Raw genomic sequence first — 9,964 nt, forward strand, 5'->3', positions numbered from 1 at the left:
GCTATAAATTAGGACCAATATAGCTCATGTCTTCCTTTGAGATCACATCTTTTTGGACCACTCTACCTCTCTTGTTCACTATATACAGACAACCTCCTTTCACTTCCTCAGACATGACAAACCTTTTCCTATCTTGGGGGTTTCAAACATGTCATTCTTTCTACCTAGAACATCTTGCCTTTGTCCTTGCATGTCTTATTTATGCTTGTCTTTTAAGTCTCAGCTAATATATCACCTCCTCCTATCCCAGGTCACTTTTTGTTATGCATCACGTTACCCTGTTGTTTTTTTCCCCCTTCATAGCACTTATCACTAATTATATTTGTTTATTTTTTTCAGCATTTGTGTGATGTCTGTGTCCTCTACTAAACTGTAAGTTCCACGAATGCAGGCTATATGTATGATTTATTCACCACTTTACCAAGACATTGTACTTGGTAGAGAGTCAGCGAAAAACAGGAACACCCTGAATGGAATGGACTGACACAGTGGCTGCAACAATGGGCTCAAACATAGCAATAATTCTGAAGATGTCACAGGATGGGACAGTGTTCTGTTCTGTTGTACATAGGGTTGCTATGAGTCAGAACCAACTAGACGGCAGGCACCTAACAAGATTCACCACTATGAACTCAGTGTCTAGCACAGTGCCTGACTTCAATGAAAAGTGCAATAAATATCTGTGAAATAAAGAAAAAATGGAAAAAGTAGTTAATTTGGAGTAGGGATATAAATTATGAATATGTACATTAGCACAACTATGAAATATTTGTCTTTCTATGACTTTGATTTCACAAATACTACATTTAACCAGATATACTAGTGACTAGCTGGATTCTACCATACAGAATAAATTTTGGCTCTTAGCTGCATTTTACATCTTCAATGGACAGAATATAATAGTACCAAATATATAAAATGGGTTGTATGAGGAGATGTCACTGAGTAGGGTTGGTTTGACATCTCTGTGTTTAGAAGCCTTAATTTTGATCTATCCCTGGTAGACTGAATGGAATGAATTAATGTAAGTGAAGATGGAGAGTAGAGTGGATGGGTTTAAACATGCAAATATAGACTCAGCCTTTTAAAAGACCAGGTCATTAGTCAGACCTGCTCACACTGGGAAGCTTTTTGCCTGTGATAAGCACTGTTAAAAGGATGTGGTTCTATTCCATGAAAGCGTTGTATGATAATTTTTGAAATGTCAGAATGAATTTAGTGGAATTTCACAACTCAAATGTCACCTAAAAAAGCGAGAATTACATGAAATTACTTAAGGAAACAGTTTGAAAAGGAAGATCTACTGACTGTGGGCAATTCAGATGCATTTACAAAAAATTGCATAGTCCCAAATCAGAAAGGAAGCTCTTGAGGCAGCGTGCTCTTTTAGTGTGTTAAAGAAACCCATGTCACAGTAAGGCATTTCTGTCATTTAAAGGAGCTGAAGAGCTGATGAGGAGCTAGGACGTCCCTGAGTTTCTTGTAAGTTTTAACCTTTATATTAATGGAAATTATTACCTGCTTCTCTCCACATTTCTGAATTAAGTAGAAAATAACTTTATGGGGATGCATTTTCAAAGTGCTTTGAAAATGACTTAGTAGTGTGGAAGCTCATTTGAAAGCAATAAGTTTTGCTGTCTGTTTTCAGCCATTTTCCATATGTCCACATCAGGTTTTTGACCTTGGTTGATAGCTTTCTTCTTTAAAGACCACTAAAGCAAATCTCAATTCCTTCTCTTAATTCAGCCATATTTTGATTTAAAAAAAACAAAACAAAACTTAATATTTTGGACACATTCTAATTCTTCAATTTATTTCTCTATTTCTTGTACTTTTTTCTCTTATTCTTGCTCTGTCCTCTCTTTTGATGGAGGTGAAGAAACATACTTCACTTAGACTTGCACTTAGTTTATTTAATGGTATTGTTAAATATGCATTCAAAGTTTATAATATGGGTGTTCCCTTACTATATTTCCACCTTGGGGTACTGGCCTAAAAAAAACAGGTAAAATCATGTATAAAGTGAATTTAGGCTATGTAGTCAGTTAATCTCTTTAATTAAAACCAAAAAAATCCAGTGCCGTCGAGTTGATTCCAACTCATAGTGACCCTATAGGACAGAGTAGAACTGTCCCATAGAGTTTCCAAGGAGCGCCTGGCAGATTTGAACTGCTGACCCTTTGGTTAGCAGCTGTATCACTTAACCACTATGCCACCAAGGTTTCCCTGTTTAATTAAGGATTTAGGAAACAATATAATTTTTTTTTACATTAGGACTCTGAGAATGACACACAAAGGCAGTCAAATTTCTCTAATAGTTATGCAATATGTAGAATTCATTACTTCCATGACTCTTCTTGCTTTGAATTAAGAGGCTCTAACTCAAGGAAAAGAACCCTGGTGGAGCAGTGATTAAGCGCCCAGCTGCTACCTGAAAGGTCAGTGGTTTGAACCCACCATCCGATCTGCAGGAGAAAGATGTGGCAGTCTGCTTCCGTAAAGATTTAAGCCTCGTAAACCCTATGGGACAGTTCTACTTTGTCCTATTGGACCACTATGAGTCAGAATCAACTCAATGGCAACGGGTTTGGTATTGGTTTAGCCCAAGGAAAGAGTCAGAGCGTGTGGACATGGTATGGTAGAAATAGCAGTCATTTGGTAGGTAGGATCTGTTCTTGCAGCCTTTTCCCTCTTCCTAGGATGAGTGTAATTCAGATGAGACTTGTAGAACTCTGATCTAAAGGCCAGGTTAGAAGATTAATACTCAATCTTGAGAAGAAATGGTGGCCAATCAGTGCTTTCCATAGCCAATTTTTCAGTTTTAAGTAGATGACACAATTGCATGACACTTTTCAAAGTGATTTCACATCTATTATCTCACTTTCTCGTTCATATTACCTACATTAATATTGTTGATGTATTCAGATACTTATTGAGCAACTACTATATGCCAGATAGCAGGCAGAATGCTTGGGATATAGCAGCAGACATAGAAAACACTGATTTTGGATTCTCTAAGCTTATGAACTTATTAGTATAATTATTTTTAAATGTAAAATGCAAAACTTCTCACACTTTTGACTTTATCTCCTCTTACTATTATTAGCAAAACTGGCAATGTGTTCATTTTAAAGAAGATCAAAATAATCACATTCAAAAACATATTAGAGGTGCCTCTCAGCACAAGATTCTGAGAAGAAAATTCAAAGTGCTCATTTCTTCCACTCCCAGAGAACACTTGACAACTTAATGGCTCTGCCAAAATTAATGTTTTATTTTAATTGTTTTGACCACTGATTACTTTAAGGACATTCTTTGAACTTCAAATGTGATTTCTCATTCTTGATTATGATATAATAGAAAAGCATGGATTTGGAATTAGCCGATCTAAGCTTGAATCATAGCTTTGTAAAAGTTACTGTATTAAGATATCTCTTAATTTGTTTTCAATTTTCTTATCTTTAAAATGAGGAGTTTCTTAATGAGGTCACTATTGGTCTTTTGGGGCAGGATACTTGTTTGTCGTTTAGCATCCCTGACCCCTGCCCACTAAATGCTAGTAGTAAACCCCAGTTATCGTAATAACCAAAAAATGCCCTCCCACAATATATCAAAATATTGTTTAAGGGATCAGAAGAGATGAGAACCATCTTATCATTTTGGAGTTCATTCAGCCTTAAAATTCTTATAATCTAAGGAAAGGGAAATCTTTAAGGAGCAATTTGGCTTAGAATAACTAGCCATGAAATCTCCCTTAGCTTCCCAATCTCCCTGCATCTGCTCCTTCTTCCCCCCCGCCACAATAGAGATGGGCTTTCCTATCTCAATCTATTTCTTGCACTTGTGCTCTGTAACCCATTCCTTTCTTGTCTTGCATCATCAATTATTTCTTTTCTTCCATGTATTATCACACTCCTCGCATGCACTGGATTCTTCCCATCAGCTGTATACAGGCTGAAATCTCTATTTAAAACACACACACACACACACACGGGCACGCACACACAGAAACCCAAATTAACTAAAATAAAATAAACCCTCCTCAACCTCATTGCCTTTGATGCATCCTTTCTCTCACTAAGGTCACTAATGGGCTTTCTGCATCCTTCTTTACTTGCACAGCGTTCCAAATGGTTCAAACTCTCACCTTCTTTGAAATATTCTCTTTTCTGGTGTTCTGTGATAACCCACTTCTTGATTTTCCTCTTGCCTTTCTGATCCCTCTTTGTTTCCTTCACAGGTTTGTTCTTACTGCTACATCATTAAATGTTGGAGTCCCTCATGAATTGGTTCTAAACTCTTTCCTCTTCTCATTCTTAAATTTTTCCCTGATGACGTCATCCATATCCACACATGACTTTATTTAGCAACTACACATATGAGTTAAAATTTTTATCTTTTATCTGGAATGCAGATCTTTCTGCATTCTAGAACATATGATCAACTGCCTCCCTGACATCCTCACTTGGCTATCTCATAGGCATGTCAATAATTTTATGGCTAAAATAGAGCTTTTTATTTTCTCTGCTGAACCCTTGGTCTATCTCATCCAGGTTAGTATCACCACTGGCTAACATTTTGTTCAAACCTGAACTCTTGGAGTTATCCTTTATACCTCCCTCTCCATCATAATACTCTACCTCCATGTCTATTTGGTTATTAAGTCCATTTCTCTTCATCTCTGCCATCACTCTAGTCTAAGCTAGTCTTCTACTTGGACTACTAAAATTGTCTCCTAAATATTTTTCTCATATCCATTATGGCTCATTTTCAATCCTTTTATAACAGCGCAGCCAGATGGTTGTTTTGAAGAATAAATCTGGTCAAGTCATTTCAACGGCCTCTCATTAGATTTAGAAGAAAGTAAAAAATAGTCAGCATGGACTGAAAAACTTTGCATGGTCTAAACCCAAATTCTCTCTCTAGTCTTAATAATATGACCCCCACCTGCACTCTACAACCCAACTACCCAGGGTTTTCAGTTTCTCTAATGTGCCCTGCCTTCTTCTATCATGGGGGCCTTACCAACATAATCCTTTAGCCTGGAATGGTTCTTTCCTCTTTATGTAACTAATTTTTGCTCATACTTCAGATCTTAGCTCAGGTGTCACTTTCTTAGAGAAAATTTCCTTACCTTTTGATTTAAAATGTATCATTTTCTCATAAAACTTGCTTCTTTTCCTTCAGAACACTTATCACAATTTGTAGTTGTTTGTTCATTAATGTAATAATTTGATTAATGAGTCTCTGCTCCAGACATTACACTGTATTGCCAACTCCATAAAGCTATGGACCCTTTCTACTTTAGCTCCCTGTTGTAACTCCAGAGCCTAATAGAGAATATGATACATAGTAAATATATGTTCAAAAATATATTTAGACATATTTTTCTCTTTTTCAGTTCTTTGATCATTTTCTGGCCGGCATAGAAGATATATCATGACGCTGAGAACAATATTACTGGAAAGACAAGTGAGGATTTGCCAGAAGTATGCCTGTGTACATGTGTAGAAAATGAGTCTGTTTTCTTTCTGTATGTTTCCCTTGGGAATAGTTGAACTTTATTAATCCACATGTCATAAGAAACATAACAGCTAAAAACAAAGACAGAGATCTTTCTTTTTCTTTTCCTTGCCATGAGAGACATGACCGACATGAAATTCGGACTACAAAATTCAACAGTGTGCCATAAAATTCTCAGGCTATTGTTTTCTTTCAGGAATATTATACACAGTTCGAGAGAAAGAGACTTTACATCATATCATGTCACTATCCTAATTAGAACTTTGTAATATCTTAACATTTAAAAAAAATCCAAAGTCTTTACCTTGGTTTACAAAGCCCCATATCATCTGCTTACTGCTTAGCTTTCTTCATCTCATACTAGATTGTCTCTGACTTTTACTACAGTGAAGTCATCCTGTCTTTCTTTCTATTTCTTCAACACATTAAGTTGAGCACATTTCCACCTTAGAGTCTTTCCATGATGTTCCCTCTGCCTGGAATGGTTTTGTACCTGATTTTTGCATGCCTAGTACCTTCTTGTAATTCAAGTATTAGCTTAAATGTCTTCCCCTCAGAGAGTTCTTCCTTCACTACTCAGTTATTCTCTATCACTGTACTGTAATTCTCTGAATGAAGCATCAGTCTTTTATCTTGTTTATTAAATAATATGCTTATTGTGTATCTCTCTCCCACTAAAACATAAGCTGCATGAGGACAAAGGCCTTGTCTGCCTTGTCTTGTTAAATTCCATAATCCCTGCACATATTAGAGTATCTTCCACATAATAGGAACTTAATAAATATTTTTGAATGAATAAATGAATGAATTATAAAATTCAAAATTTTTGAATTATTTTTAATTATGAGCTACTCCTAAGTGCCCTGGTAGCAATGCATATTAAAATTTGCTGCTTTAGCTTAGATTCCTGGCAAGAACTGTATAAAATACCAGGTTTAGTTTTAGCAGCAAACACCTGGGACAAGTGCTATGCTTGATGCTTTATAGGCATCGCTTTATGTCACTTTATAGGAGAGGTGTCTTCTAAAATGAAGGTAAGGTCAGGGAACCAACAGAAATTAGACAGTAGCCTCTCTAAAAGCAAGTTTATTTTAAACTCTGATAAATAAAGACTAGATTCCTTCAGCCTTCTTATAAATGCAAAAGTTCTAACAAAATTAGATATATTCCACATGTTTGATTTGGATGTTTGCTTTCGATCACAAGGAAAGGATATAAACCATAAATGGTGAATTATACTCATTGCTTTGCCTTTCCTGAAAAGTCAAACAACCAAACAACGAAATATATTTATAATAAACAGTTTGAGATAGTTACGCAGCTTTCTGTCTATGTTCCATGTGGTTTTATACAGTGATATTTTTGTCTGTGAAAGAGCTACGTAGCCTTAGAGAACTTTACAGTTGCAAAAATTTAGGTAATTTCCTTTTCTTTGCCCATACTTTCATCCTTTCTACGTAAACATCTCCCTCCTCTAACATAACATCTCTACCAAGCCCGATAAATTTCTGGGTTCAATTTTTCCATAGATGAAAGTGGCTATTATAACATTTTACACCGTTTTTTGTTTCTTTTGAGCCCCAAACTACCACCTATTATCTTCCTAAGCACATTTCAGGTTGAAAGCTTGAAACTGAGAGTTAAGGAGACCTCGGTCCTGTGGAGCATCAGTATAGGCCTTTTAATATGTAACAATTTTCAAAACAAATAGATTTCAATAAAGTCTTTCAGATTATGGTGCAGGTTTTTTAAACATGTGGACTTACAGACCATATATTTTATTTAAACATTTTCACACGTGTTGTGAAGTTGTGGATTAACATGATTCTTGTTTCATTTTGTGAGTTTATTGTATAAGTATACAGTTAGATTCCCTAAGCAAACATTTAACAAATGTGTCCCACGATTTTCTCCATCCATTGAAAATAAACGGTATATGTTTTCTTTTCTTTCATGACCTCCCATGAAGTGTAGACTCTTCTTGGCCAGTATTTCTGTCTTTCTTGCAAGTGTTTAGCCTGGTTGGCTCTAGTGGGATATACCTAAAGGTTTAATTTCTTCATAAGTACACATTTGAAATTAAATTAAACTTTCTTTTGTGCCATAGAATTAAATTTTTCATTTAAACAAAGTAAATTTGGAAGAAGCAGTGAGTGAACAATATCTGGGTCCTGTTGATTAGAATGTAAAGGCCCCCCCAAAAATGGTAGTAAATTCCTGGCATTTCTTTTTTATTTGCTTTTTGTACAGATTGAAGTATTTCAACAGCAGGCATCTACAGAAGATTTTGCTCAGAGACTATGACCAGCTCACATCAAGCATTGTTGTTCTTTATGAACAGCTTGAGAGAAAACTTGCAGAAAGCCTGCAAAAGCTGTAAGGCCAGTGAATTCACACACCATCTAGCATCTTTACTGTAAGTATACGTGTGTGTTTTATTCTGTTAAATGATATATCACAGAAAAATTACATAATTCTTCAAGGTGCCTTCCCTTAAAGCGAAGTTCCTTTGCCTTGCCTCTTAGAAAAACATAAAAACTAAGATAAAATTGAGAAAGTTTGTTTGATACCACAGGTTGCATTGTTTAGCATAAAGTTGTGAACAGGCCTTAATGAAATAAATTCCATCTATGAATCTTTCAGTTTCTAAAAGTTTTAAAATGATTATCTATCTCTAAAAAAATAGTACATGTTTGTATTTTTATTTCATTTAAAGACTCACATTAAGTAAAATGACTTATCATTGGCTTTTGTTGATTTAGGACTGAGTTGAGTATTGAAAGGTAATTATGGAGAAACAGCTATAATTTGGGGGTTAGTTACCTTGCTTTAAGACTGCAGGTAATTGTTAGGACAGAGATCTATAAAATGGAAGCATAAACAAGAAAAAGTAATGAAGAAAAGAATATCATTATAAATAATTATTTACTATGTATGTTTTTTGGGGCTTTAGGTGAAAGTTTACAGAGAAAGTTAATTTCTCATTAAATAATTAATACACGTATTGTTTTGTGACATTGGTTGCCAACCCCAATACATGTCAACACTCTCCTCTTTTAGACCTTGGGTTCTCCATTTCAAGCTTTCCTGTCCCCTTCTGCCTTCTTGTCCTTGCCCCTGGGCTGGTGTGCCCGTTAATTTCATTTTGTTTTATGGGCCTGTCTAATCTTTGGCGGAAGGGTGAACCTCAGGAGTGACTTGAGTACTGAGCTGAAAGGGTGCCCGGGGGCCATACTCTTGGGGTTTCTTCAGTCTCTGTCAGATCAGTAATTCTGATCTTTTTTTGGTGTGTGTGTGAGTTTGAATTTGGTTCTACACTTTTCTCCAGCTCTATCTTAGACCCTGTATTGTGATTTTTGTCAGAGCAGTTGGTGGTGGTAGCCAGTAACCATCTGGTTGTGCTAGACTCAGTCTGGTGGAGGCTGTGAGTGTGATCCATTAGACCTTTGGAGTAATCTTTCCCTTGTGTCTATGGATTTCTTCATTCTCCCTTGCTCCAAACTGGGTGGGACCAGTAGATGCATCTTAGATGGCCGCTCACAAGCTTTTAAGACCCCACACACTATTCAGCAAAGTAGGATGTAGAACATTTTCTTTACAAACTATGTTATGCCAATTGAGCTAGATGTTTCCTGAGACCATAGTCCCCAGCACTCAGCCCAGTAATTTGGTCCCTGAGAGAGTTTGGATGTATCTATGAAGCTTCCATGACTTTGCTTTGGTCAAGTTGTGCTGACCTCCCCAGTATTGTGTACTGTCTTACCCTTCACCAAAGTTACCAATTATCTATTGTCTGTTGTTGTTAAGTGCTGTCAAGTTGGTTCTGACTCATAGGGACCCTAGGTACAACAGAACGAAACACTGCCTGGTCCTGAGCCATCCTCACAATGGTTGTTATGCTTAAGCCCATTGCTGCAGCCATTGTGTCGTTCCATCTCAATGAGAGTCTTCCTCTTTTTTGTTGACCCTCTGCTTTACCAAGCATGATGTGCTTCTCCAGGGACTGATCCCTCCTGATAACATGTCCAAAGTACCAGGATGAAGTCTCACCATACTAGTTTCTAAGGAGCATTTTGGCTATCTTTTTTTTTTAGTTAGTTTTTTCCCTCCTTACCCCTCACCTCCCTCATAACCATCAAAAATTGTTTCTTTCCGTGTGTAAATTTTTTCATGAATTTTTATAATAGTGGTCTCATACAATATTTTTGTGATTGACTTATTTCACTCAGATTAATGCCTTCCAGATTCATCCACATTGTGAGATATTTTGCAGATTCATCATTGTTCTTTATTGTTGCCTAGTATTCCACTGTGTGTATGTACCATAGTTTGTTTATCCATTCATCTGTTGATGGACACTTGGGTTGTTTCTGTCTTTTTGCTGTTGTGAATAATGCTGCAATGAACATGCGTGTGCATATGTCTTATTTCCCTGGGATAT

At 36.4% G+C, this 9,964-nt stretch overlaps 1 long non-coding RNA gene across 1 annotated transcript; it reads left to right on the top strand.

Annotated features, from left to right (window-relative positions):
• The first annotated feature begins 416 nt into the window (after window positions 1–416).
• Window positions 417–8,653, top strand: LOC135228967 (uncharacterized). Its single transcript, XR_010319816.1, has 3 exons — window positions 417–1,482; window positions 5,402–5,472; window positions 7,774–8,653. It is a non-coding gene; the product is annotated as an uncharacterized LOC135228967 (long non-coding RNA).
• Window positions 8,654–9,964: the final 1,311 nt, after the last annotated feature.

The sequence above is a fragment of the Loxodonta africana genome, chromosome X (assembly GCF_030014295.1).
Source record: "Loxodonta africana isolate mLoxAfr1 chromosome X, mLoxAfr1.hap2, whole genome shotgun sequence".
NCBI classification, from domain to species: Eukaryota; Metazoa; Chordata; class Mammalia; order Proboscidea; family Elephantidae; genus Loxodonta; species Loxodonta africana.